Here is an 8,662-nt window from a genome sequence, read left to right on the forward strand (position 1 = left end):
ATTAGGATGTGTTGAGCGGTCTCCGGATCTTTGCTGTAGCATACACATGCCTCATCTAGTTTCGAATACTTACTCCGGTATGTTGCAGCATACACATGCCTCATCTATAGTTCCGAATACTTACTCCGGTATGTTGCAGCATACACATGCCTCATCTATAGTTCCGAATACTTACTCCGGTATGTTGCAGCATACACATGCCTCATCTATAGTTCCGAATACTTACTCCGGTATGTTGCAGCTTACACATGCCTCATCTAGTTCCCAATACTTACTCCGGTATGTTTTGGTCCTTAGCCAACCGGCTCGAGCCTCATAGCAAGACACTGTCCGTTGTGTTATCGTACAGATTTTCCCTTTTATTTATTTCTTCTTATTGTAAATATCCATTGTCCTTCTTGTTTCCGTTGTTTGCATCCAATTCACTGTTTCTATTCCTCTCACTTTCTTTCTGATGACTCCTGGTTGTCTAATTACAGTTTGAATTATCCTTTACTTAGTTGGAAACTTTCCTGACCTCTTCTTCCATTCCGTGTCCACGCTTTTCAGATACAGATACTTGTGCACTTTTGCCACCCATTTATTTTTATCCGTGTTTCTGAGTTTTTCTTCAAAACTAATTATGCTCTGTGCTCCCTCCGGACACGTTGCGCCCTCTAGAGGCACCGCCCCGAAGTCCCCGCGTGGAGAGGGTGTGAATATTTATTCAGGCAACATTGGTGACACATTCACAAACACAAGTTGCACATTCACAAACAAGTGCACAGGTGTGCACGTCTCTTTTTAATTACAGTTTCGCTCGAAGGTTGAATCAATGACTGCGATAGCAAGCACAGGAGGCCTGTGCTGCTGCGCAGCGTAAACAGCACCCCGGTGGCTACCAGGCATCATGGTATAGTACCTTTTCACGGCGATTCTGTGGGCGCCGCCGTGTTTGATGACATGGTGACGCGTTCACTGCTTGCCTCAACTTTTTACTTTGGCCCCTTGTTTACAATGGATGTGCACGACGTCCCGGTGCGGCTCATCAAACCAACCTTTGTTTCGGTGGATATCTTCGACAATAACAGGGTGAACACCATGAAGCTTTGGCCACAGCTTAATGGGACATGTAAGCGCTTTCGAAGCTAATTACAATTTCTCCAAACGGTGCGAGCAGCGTACACGGTGCTTGTAGTAGAAGCAGCGCTAGAAATGTAATCCAAGATCTGCCGCGGTGACTTAGTGGCTTTGTCGTTGGGCTGCTAATCCCGAGGCTGCGGGATCAAATCCCTGCCGTGGCAGCTGCACTTCGATGGGGCAAAATGCAATAACGCCCGTCTACCATCTATGAGGTGCACCTTAAAGAACTCCAAGTGATCAATATTAATCCACAGTCTCCCACTATGGCGTGCCTTATAATTATATCGTATCGATGGCACGTAAAACTCCATAAATTAATTTATTGTATTCTTATTCGGCCGAACTTTATGCTTTTGAGTCAGAATGAGTGCCTTTTGCTCTTCACTCTTTATTTGCCGATCACATTGAAACAGGGCCTTTTCGTCTTTCTGACTCACTAACATTGCACGGTGTGGTCACTATCTCATTTTTCTGCCGAATCTCCCGCGGGTGGGATAAGCGGCGGTAAATTTGTTCTTGCTGCGCACAAGGCTTGGAACGTAGATGTTCTGTACTTTGTAGTAGCTTGTAGCGAAAACGTATTATTGCTAGTCACGCGATTACTCTGTGGACCGTCACGAAACGTTTAGCTTCGAACATTCGTGCGCTCGCTGTAGCTGCCGTCACCGACGCTTCGACGCATTGATTCAAGAGGGTGCCCATTCACTGATTCTTGTTACGTGGGCGATAGAGTGGGCGTACGTTTGAGTGTAATTTGGGGTGGATGTGTGCAGATAGTGTGCGATAAGCTTACTATGCCAATGAGCGGCGCTAATCCCCTTGCTACTACTGTGTCACAAGCAGTACTCACTCTTTCCGATGTTCCGGAATTGCATTCTTTTCTTTGGAGCTTAGCGGTAGCGTGACTTTTTTTTTTTTTATCCTAGAGGAAAGCCGTGCATCGCGAAGAGCCGGCCACACAGGGAGTCTTTGTGTAGCAGCGGTCCGTGAACTTGGCTCTACAAATTAATTTTATTGCTTAGTATGCCTGTCAATATTTCTTGCAGCACGCGTCTTCCCTCTACCTCACCGCCGAAAGCGCCCAGCTCGTTATTCTAGAGCAAATTACTTCGAAAAATGGGTCTATCCCCGTCACGACAGGTGAGTGCGTATAAGGCGAAACTGCGTCTGCGTCATTAGAGCTCCGCGCGAGCGCCGGTACATATGTTTAAGGGTGAGCAGAGGCACGAAAACATCATGAGCCGCTGCGGCGCCGCCGAGCGGTGACGGTTGTCGGCGATCATCTTTAAAAAAAATTAAGAAAAAAAATTAGGTAGGCTGTAAGCCTTGTATAAGTGTAAACTTTCTGAAATAATTTGCATGTATACTTTTAGGCCTGGAAGTTGGAACTCCTGATGAGCACCACTTAGAGCTTGATATACTAGAACTGCTATGGCATAGTGAGCTCTTTCAAATGCGGCCATTCCTTCTATGATGGTCAAGCATACTGCAGAGCTACGGCCTCTGTAAACGCTGCGCGCAAGGCTTTATTTAGCTCCGATTGCTTCATGCGTGGCTCAACAATGCGCCATCTGCGCACGCGACACATGCTTGATCGAAGTAGAAAGCTTACATGCTTAATTAAATGATACAGCTATATAGTGTAAGTCCTACGGTGCAGTCTTGCAATCGTGGTCGCTCCGTGTTCGTAGTGGGCCTGTCGTGGCCAATTGTGATGGGCGCGAATTGGCATCCCTCCATTCGTGCCCGAATCTCTTCACGCCATTTCTGGACCTTGTGTGTCAAACGTGGCGAGGCCATAACCGAGCAAGCATGGCAAGTCTGCATACAAATGAACAGCTGTAGACCTTAACCCTCCTGATGAGCACAGGTTTGAGTTTGATAGATTGTGCCTACTATGACTGAGTGAGCTCTCTCAAACGCTGCCACTCCTGCTCGGATCGACAATCGTATTGCCAAACTGTGCCTGCTATATACGCCTTTCTGAACGCGATACACAGCGATACACAACGTATACCTCTACACAACAAAGTAAGGCGCGTGGGTAGTACGGTTGCAAACATATAAGGGAGAACGCTATACCATGTTTTCGTTACATGCGGTTTTAGCAAGCCACCCCCTCTGACCGATTTTAATTACGTTTCACGTTAAAAATCGCAGTTTCGCCCCGAGAGGCGAAATATTGATAGCGATAGCAAAGTATTAGACAATTACACGTAAGGTTCGTAGTTTCATCGACTGCATAAACTGCAGGAAACTTTCGTTTACTAACTAAATTAACAAGCATGGTTTCACGCGCGCATAGGCCAACATGAACAGATCTCACCCGATGACCGCGGACGCTTGGTGTCACAATGCTGGCGTGGTGAAGAGCGGCAGCAGCGGCGAGGGAATTCCCCTTCATGCTGCCTCTCGCTTCAACGTGCACTAAGCGCGCGAAAACAGCGCGCAGAAAGCAACCATCCCTCTCTGCTCACCGCGACGTTTGCACCCACGGCAGATTAGGCTACCTTCAAGCGTGGCCGCGCTCACCAGCGCCATGTTAGACGAGAAGACGCGCGCTAAGGTAATACTGACTAAAGGGGCATAATTTTTATTTAGGATTTAAGATATTTTTCAATTCCTCAAAATTCTCATACTGAAAAGAAGAAGCAACTCAAGTACCAGTTTTAAAATTCAACGCTCAAATATACTAGTAATTTGTTACTCGGCGTACTTTTGCAAAACCCTTGTAAGCATTCATTGTAACGATTTCACGTAAGTTATCAAAACTTGTCCGCTTTACATGCATTTAAGTGATCACTTTACAGATCTGCGATATCTGTTTTTGCTGCAGTTACGAATTTGTAAACTTCATATTGCAATTTTTTAACCTACCCATTTTTGGCGGTTTTCTAAAAAGTATGAGGTTCTTCAAGTTATTCTTGCTACAGCTGTTAAATTTTTACTTTCGCTCTAAAATGCAACAAATTTATTCTAATCGGGTCAACGGTTATCCAGTGAAAGCATTTCGGCATTTTGCACGTATTTGAACACGCAAATCGGAGTTGGCCTCTCGCTAGAGCTTCTTCCGAAAACGTACCGCGACATGATCACGTGTTAGGCCGACTTTTTCTGGCTTCACTTGTATAACGTACACTCCCTCCTAGTTTGTTCTTCCTCCATGGATGTAAATAAAAGCATTCACAAATGTTTAATTGCCGTCATTAGCGTACAATCGGCGTTAAAAGTTTACAGACCTCGCAATTTGAGAAAAAAATGAAGGCTGAGTATTTTTGCAGCCATACGTAGTATTCGGATTTCCAACATGGACTACGTGTATGTACAAGCACAGACACTTTGAACATCCCGCGACGATTCACACAATAACTAAACTAGTAAAAGAAGTATAAACTAAGACATATAGGTACTTCCTACTAATAAAAAAATACACCACCATAAATATATGTGTGCATTCTCAACCACACTCCGCGCACAGTTACATCCGCCGGGTTTTCCCAACACTTTCACAATAAGATCGATAAAATATACGTCGGGTCATTGTCGGTGGCATCTCGGGTATCTGGCAGTTCTGGGCCGTCATTGCTGATGATCAGCAGCTCATCCACGTGGTTAGGGAGAAGGCGGCTTCTTTCTGATGACAAAACCCGCATGAGGACCGAATAAGAGCGCTCAACGGTGGCTGTGGTGATCGGGTATACCAACAAAAAATTCCAGTGAAGATTACGATACTCCCTAATGCGAAATTAGAGCGCAGCTCTATACGTGTCTTATACGTAGCTCTATACGCACGTAGCTCTATTCGCGATATATTGCCTGGCGCCGACAGTCTGTCTCGTGCGGCACGTTCCAAATGGAGCGAAGTGTGCCACGACTGTCTCGATAATCGGGAGATCGCAAGAGGCAGCGCGAGGCTGACGCATGGGCGCGATCCACAGCAGCCGCCGCAGACAGACCTCCGCTCATGCAGCGCTTTGGTGAACAGACGACGCGTAGAGTGCCTCGATGCGCGCGCCCCCGCGAACGGAGCGGAGGCGAGCGAGCGCATGCAGGCACTCTAACGACGCGCGCTACTCTGGCGCCATCTCGTAACCATCGTCGCCATAGTCCGTCTGGCGCGGCACTACACTTTTCTTCTCACGCTTTCGCCATACCCTCCTCTTCGCACTCTCTTCGCTCTCGCCGGCTTTCATCGCCCGCTGCGCTCCGCGTTCACTCTTTCATCATTCGCTGTGCTCGTTCGCTCGGTTACGCTGTGGGACGCCGACGCCGACGCTCAACGCAGGAACGGCCGCCTATAAGAGCAACGCTCTAAAAATCGGCAGCACTTAATCGCCAGTGGCGAAATACGAAATATAAAATTACTCAAGAACAATGATTGAAATTAAAGCACTTAACGGTGCAGCGATGACGCACCATTGCCGACTGACGACGCATCCATGGTTTGTTCCTCATTTATAGCTGAGCAGGGCGATGACGTCACGTAGAAGGCATCACTGTCGCTGGCCCAATGCACGTAAAAGTCAGGTAGTCAGCGGGCACGTGCCGATGACCGAGATGAGCTTGCAGCAAAACACTGGCGGCAAGTATATATATATATATATATATATATATATATATATATATAGCTAGTTATCGATTCTCGTAGAGGAATTCTGTGAGTGAAATAACAGTGTTGCAACAATGATGCGCCACTGCCGACCGAGAGTGGTATTTTTAGATTTAGCGGATGTTTTTACATTCGCTCTCAATTCAAGCTCCCCTTGTTCTTAGGAATTCCTCACTATCCAAGTGCACTAGTCAAGCATCGCGGGCTTTGCGCGGCATTGAAGCGGTCTTGGTTGGTGACATACGGTGTGTGGCAATTTTTCACTGCAGGCAATGCTGTCTTCATGTCTCATGGTACATACATTCGAGTGGTCGCTTTCGAGCGCTCTCGCGGATCGGTTTACTTTCGGCTGGTCGAAATCCAGCGCGTGGAACACATTGGCCTGGTTCATTCAGAGCGCGAGCCAGATCGGACAGAAACTTGATCACGTGACTTGATCCCACTGTTCGGGGATCGGGGAGCACGTACGGCTGGGCCGGCCTCTCTCTGGCTGCATTCTCGAGGGGGCTCTGCAACGCTGCAAACCATACCAGGTCCGTAACCAGGAGGAAGGGGGGGGGGGGGGGCAGGGGCCCGGTCCCCCCCGAAATTGGGCTCCCCCCCCCCGCCCCCGGTAACGCTGTTTCATTTTTATTATTTAAATCTATTGAGACGAATTGTCCGTATAAAAATATTACACGATTGGGAACATTAATCTCAAAACACAAAATATAAAGCTAATAATAAAATAGTACTTAAAAAGTCACATACTTTACATCCTGCAATTTTTACCGCAAATAATTACTGAAAAATAGGTGCTTTCCTCAAATAGTCAAGGCCTTCAGCAAATGTCCCCCCACCCCTGAGAAAGATTCCTGGCTACGGGCCTACACCGCACTTTATGCTGCACAACGCGTTGTAGCACGGTATAGAAACCAGTCGAATGTATTATTATGAGACAGTGACTTCAGTGCGTCAATCAGCGTATTAGAACATGAACACGGCGGGAACTGGCGTACACCTTTTGACGCCGTAATTACTGAAATGTTTCAGAACGCAATCTTACGCACGGAAAAGTAAATAAATACAAACAAAAAGTAAACTACTCCTTCCACATTTTTATTGAGCCTATGGTGATTTAATCTGCGTCATATGGGTTATTTAGGAAATGTAGGTTACGTAAAATTAAAATATTAATGCAAGTAATATAAGTCCTCTCATTGGTAATTGATATATTCACATCTGCAAACATTTGACATTTGCGGCGGCTGACCACGGATATCTGCAGTTTGACGATTCGCGCACATCGCTTTTCTACTAAAGCAGGCGTTTTCCAAGCGACGCATCTGGCCAGAACGGCCTTGACAAAAAAAAACGTTTCTCAGAGCAGCCATGTCCTGCTGGCCTTGCACACAATCGTAAATATTCTTTCAATCACGCTCGCTGGACCCCACTCCTCCATACAGCGCCCTGTTGTAGAGCTCGCCTGTGTCTCCTGCTCGTAAGAAAGCGAAGTAGCCTGATTGGTTACCGACTATTATATGTACATATGTACACACCAAACTTGTCTTTGAAATATGCGTATTAAACCACGACAAGACGGCTGAATAATTGTCTACGCAAGATTTGCAACACAAACATTGTCGTATGTTAACTGTAAACACTCGCAGGCTCAGGCACACGCTACGAACAAACACGATGCAACACGGTCGTGGGAAGCCTATGCGCAAGCGGCAAGGCTTGTACAAGACTTGCACGAATGCTTATTGACCCTTTTCGCGGCGATCCCGTGGGTGCTGCCATGTTTGATCACGTGGTGACGCGTCCATTGCTTGCCTCAACTGCCTCCGTTGCCTCCTTGTTTACAATGGAAGTGTATGCCGCCGGCGCGGCTTAGAAAACCTCTGTTTTCGGAGATATCGTAGACGGTGACTAGGTGGACGACACGAAGCTTTGATCACAGCTTCAGAGGACATGCAAAAGCGCTTTCGAAGCTGATTAAGGCATGTCCAAAAGGCGCAAGCAGCGTATATGGTGCTTGTTCTAAAAGCGGGGCTAAATATCTATTCCAAGGTGTCCAAACATTCCGCTCATAAATTCAGTCAGGATTAGTGTGTTTTGCTCTTTGTTCATTATTCGGCAAATATTTTGAAGCAGTGGCTTGTCACTTTCTGACTCAGTGAAGTTCTTCTGTGCGATCTGATTATTTTCTGCGGGTGTGCTCAGTTCCGATAGATTTGTTCTTGCTGCGCACAAGACTTGAAACGTAGCTGTTTTGTATATTGTGATACCTTGTAGCAAATATATATGACAGCTAGTAACTCGCTTACCCTTGGGGACCGTCACAAAACATTCAGCTTCGAGCACTCGCGCGCCATCGGTGTAGTCCGTCATTTATTGTGCGTATACAGTGTGCATATATTCAAGTGTGCGCCCATTCATTTATTCTTGATACGTCGGCGATAGAGTGGGCGTAAGTTTTCCTGCCATTTGGGACAGATGTGTATAGATAACGTGCGCGAAACATACTATGACAGGAAGCGGCGCTACTCCCTTTGTCATTGTTTAACCAGTGGTACTCACTCTGGCCGACGTTCTGTAGGTGAAGCCCTTTCTTTGAAGGTTAGCGATACAATGCTGGCGGATGAGCAAATTTCTGTATCCTCGAAGAAAACCGTACATATCGAAGTGCCGGCAACACGTTCGGACAATTGCAGCAGCGGTCCGCGAAATTGGCAACACAGATTCATTCCATTCCTAACATGCCAGTCACTATTTTGCAGCCAACTACTGCACACCGCTTCAATCCACATGATTCAATCTAGCATGATTGGAGCACAGTGTGTTAGCGAAAACTCAGTTGCATTTCCGACAGCTGATCGCGCAGAAGCAAGGTAGAAGCGGTAATGGTTTCGTATTCGTGCGTGGTCGCTGAGGAGAGGTATGGCGCGC

This window comes from Dermacentor silvarum, chromosome 1 (genome assembly GCF_013339745.2).
Source record: "Dermacentor silvarum isolate Dsil-2018 chromosome 1, BIME_Dsil_1.4, whole genome shotgun sequence".
Classification (NCBI taxonomy): Eukaryota; Metazoa; Arthropoda; class Arachnida; order Ixodida; family Ixodidae; genus Dermacentor; species Dermacentor silvarum.